The 4,088-nt window shown below is 40.4% G+C and overlaps 1 long non-coding RNA gene across 1 annotated transcript; it reads left to right on the top strand.

The window, feature by feature from the left end:
- Window positions 1-401: 401 nt before the first annotated feature.
- LOC133663791 (uncharacterized) lies at window positions 402-2,750 on the top strand. The gene is made up of 3 exons (XR_009828411.1): window positions 402-546; window positions 727-827; window positions 2,556-2,750. It is a non-coding gene; the product is annotated as an uncharacterized LOC133663791 (long non-coding RNA).
- The last annotated feature ends 1,338 nt before the right edge of the window (window positions 2,751-4,088 follow it).

Below are 4,088 nucleotides of genomic sequence, written 5' to 3'. Positions count from 1 at the left end.
AGGGCACAGGGATATAAGGCGCACCCACTTAAATTTTAGAAGAAAAATATATTTTTCCATATATAGCGACTATTTACATACCTTAAATGCTTCCAAACGGTGTCCCGGCAGTAAAATGGCCGATCTAACAAAACAGAAGTCATTGTCATGAACCCACTAGCTGCGGAAGCTAGCTCTCCAATCAGCTAAACAGACTCAATAACTCCACGTTGACGTTTTGGTGAATTTACTGAGCATTTTTTGAGACTGAAACAATACAAAAATAATGACTGTGGAAGGGGGCGTGGTCTGCGGCAGGTGAGTAGATTGCCCAGCTGGGGCTTGTTATCTAATCACCTGTCGCCCTTATTAGCAGCAGCCGGAACTTGACACATTGTTGGAGTTGGAGCCAGGGAGAGACACACGCCCAGAGACAAACGTATATATTTCTGGAAAGCAAGCCACCCAAAATAAAACAAAAATACTTTATTCAAACTGTCTACCGGGCTCCCGAAGATCTGTCGGCCAGGAGAACCCACCACACGAGGGAAACCTCACAATGACATTGTAAGTTAATATTATTAACACAGACACTCGTAAATGTGTTAGCATTTTAGCTCATGCTAACAACACCAGGGATAGCGTATACAAATATGCATGAAAACACGCCTACAGACATCACACGTGGGACGGTTTAGTAAGTATAAACAGTTTTAGTTATATTGTAAAATTTACAAACCTTCCGAGGAGTGACAAATGAAGAATCTGTACGAGTTGAAACATTCCGGACGGGGAAAAGATGAACACGACACTCTGTGTGAGGAACCCGCATGGCTGCAGGTGTGCAGGTAAGAGTCTTTATTATACACAAACATAGGAGGGGAAAAAAATGAATAAATAAATAACATAGGAGGAGCAGTCACAAAAGTTCCCTAACATAATCAATCCTCCAGCACTGAGGAAACAGGCGAGGCAGGCATAAATAGCAGCCTGATTGGCAACTGCAACCAGGTGTGCCAGGCTGCCAATCAGGGACAGGTGAAGGAAACATGCAGGAACTGCAACAAAAATAAGAGCGCTGCCACGAAATAGTTACCAACTAAGGAAACATAACCAGACGTGAAGTGAAAAGATCGTAAGACTGGTTTGAAAAAAAAAAAGCACTACCTGTAAATGGAAGGGCACCTGCAGTGAGCAAACTTGCCAATAAGAGGGCGCCCTAGCACAAAATATAAAACACCTTCTAGGTGCGTTTGCTTGTTTTTTTAAAAACTATTTTTATTATGGCTGTTATAGGAGAAACATCTATACATTTGCCGCACAGTCTTATAAGCCGCAGGGTTCAAAGTGTAGGAAAGAAAGTAGCGGCTTATAGTCCGGAATTTGGTGATTAACTTTGGGCCTGGCCATTGTAAATGAGTAAATATTCATTATACACATACTAGAGCCCCCAAAAAAACTTCCCAAACATATTTTGTAAACATTACACATGAAATAACGCATGCACATAGTCACCTTTACAAGCCACAAACTTTGGTGGTGAGGGACGACTGTATTACGATACCCACTCGGCTGCAGTCGGCTCTACCCTCCAGCGTCTCGCACAAGCAGCCAAATCTTGTTCAAGGACACAAAAAGCCTAGGGCCGGCCCTTGGCAAAGCGGATTCAGTGCAGAATGCCCGCAGTCATCGGAGCGTCTATAGTCACGCACACTTCTGCGTTGTAGTTTCCTGTGATATTTCTGTGAAACACTACATTTCCCACAATCCCTGCGCATTGTTTACGCTTTTCGAGTAGTGTTGCTACAAACGATTGCAGTTAGTTCGACTATAGCAGAGATGTCAGAGTTGTTTTCAATGAGGGCCACATCGCAGTTATGTTTGGCCCCAGAGGGCAGCTTCTAACAGTGAATAGTATTATTACACAATTTTTTAAATGCATTTTATTAGTAGATTTTTTTTAAACTAAAATGTAAAAAAAAAAATTTGGTAATTTGCAATAATTTCACCTCAAAATGTAGTTTATATGACTGTAAATGGAAAACAATACTGCTGTTTTTATGGTAAAAAAAAAAAAGAAGCAGCTCAGTCGTCAGACTTTTACTGTAAAATCTACAATTGTTTGTTTTACTGTAAATAAAAAAACTGCAATTTTACAGTAACATTTTGGCACCTGAGCTGCCAGTTTTTTTTTTTGTAGATTTTTCGGTGTATTACTGTAAATGCCAAAACGACACCACAGTTTATTACAGTAAAAAAAAAGTACAGTTTTTTTCATTTAGAGAAAAATGCTGTAAAAACCACAGTTAATTTCACAATTTGACCATGAAATCTATCGCTACTTTTACATTGCACAATTTGACGGATAACTTGCTTTGAAATCATTACTATTAGTATTTATTTCTATTCAAAACGTGGTTTGAAGAATATATTTTTGCATAATTACACATGTGGGGGGCGTGGCCTGCGGACCTGCCGCAAAGCGGGATGTGCCAGGACCGGCTTCGAGATTAGCGACAGGTGCGTAAATGACAAAGCTGAGAGTGTTTGTCTGATCACCTGTCGCTCTGTTAAAGGCAGCAGTCGGGAAGGAGAAGGGAGTTGTTGTTGATGGCGGTTGGTGAAGCACGAGGGGAGCGAGAGCAAGACAGACCACTCTGAAGGGAAACCATTCATGTGCTCGATAGAGGAAAAAGACAATTGCTGAAAAGCATACAAAGACTTTGCCCGATCTGACGTTTATTGTAAAATAAACATTATTGTTTACCCTGAAAAGGAGTGGTGATGTCGGTGACTGGTGGCCTAAAGAACCCGGAAGGAAGGGACTTCCACAACACAATATTTAAGTTAACATCATTTGCGAGAACATGGAGTACATATGTTATTTTCCTCCCAAAATAGAAAGAAAGAACACATTTAGTAAGAAAAGTTACAGTTCTTTATTCATACAAACTATTTCCAGGCTTTAGAGGGCCAAATAAAATGAAGTGGCGGGCCTTGAGTTTGACACCTGTGGTCTATAGGCACATCAGCTATGTCGCAAATTGTCTCAGGTGAATTGTGGGGAAAAAAATAATTCATACTATGGCCGGATTTTAGTTGTATGTTATGCTTTGGTGGCAAAATTCAGATTGGTGTCACATGTAATGCGTGTCGATGTGAAAAATGCACGTGTGACACAAGTGAAAAATTTGAGCTTTTTGCACAGAAAACCTGACGGCCTTAAAATTCAGTGTAGTGACTGGAGTTGGGCAAATGACGCCTCAGTGAGTGTGTGGCACAATCACTACCTGTATTGACACCTCCCTTAACCGTGTTGGCGTTTCACTTCAGTCATGTAGCATCTGCTCAATAAAAAATAAAAAAAGTCATTATATTTGACCTGCAAATAAAATAAATAGTTAGCAAATGCAATTGTTTTGGGGGGTTTTAACGAATAGGTGTGCAGCTCTGGTAAATTAGCCAAATAGGTAACAGGAAATTAGGAATTTGACATCCAAACCCCAAAACCAGTGAAGTTGGCACGTTGTGTAAATGGTAAATAAAAACAGAATACAATAATTTGCAAATCTTTTCCAACCTATATTTAATTGAATAGACTGCAAATACAAGATATTTACCGTTCGGACAGGAAAACTTTCAAAAAAGCTGGCACAAGTGGCAAAAAAGACTGAGAAAGTTGACGAATGCTCATCAAACACTTATTTTGAACATCCCACAGGTGAACAGGCTAATTGGGAACAGGTGGGTGCCATGATTGGGTATATAAGCAGCTTCCATGAAATGCTCAGTCATTCACAAAGAAGGATGGGGCGAGGGTCACCACTTTGTGAACAAATGCGTGAGCAAATTGTCAAACAGTTTAAGAACAACATTTCTCAACCACCTGTTGAAAGGAATTTAGGGATTTCACCACCTAAGGTCTGTAATATCATCCAAAGGTTCAGAGAATCTGGAGAAATCACTGCACGTAATTACGGACCTTTGATCCCTCAGGCGGTACTGTATCAAAAACCGACATCAGTGTGTAAAAGATATCACCAGATGGGCTCAGGAACACTTCAGAAAACCACTGTGAGTAACTACAGTTCGTCGCTACATCTGTAAGT

This window comes from Entelurus aequoreus, linkage group LG13, assembly GCF_033978785.1.
Source record: "Entelurus aequoreus isolate RoL-2023_Sb linkage group LG13, RoL_Eaeq_v1.1, whole genome shotgun sequence".
In the NCBI taxonomy this organism is placed as follows: Eukaryota; Metazoa; Chordata; class Actinopteri; order Syngnathiformes; family Syngnathidae; genus Entelurus; species Entelurus aequoreus.
Note: the sequence above shows the minus strand (reverse complement) of the source record. Positions and strands in the feature narration are given on the sequence as shown.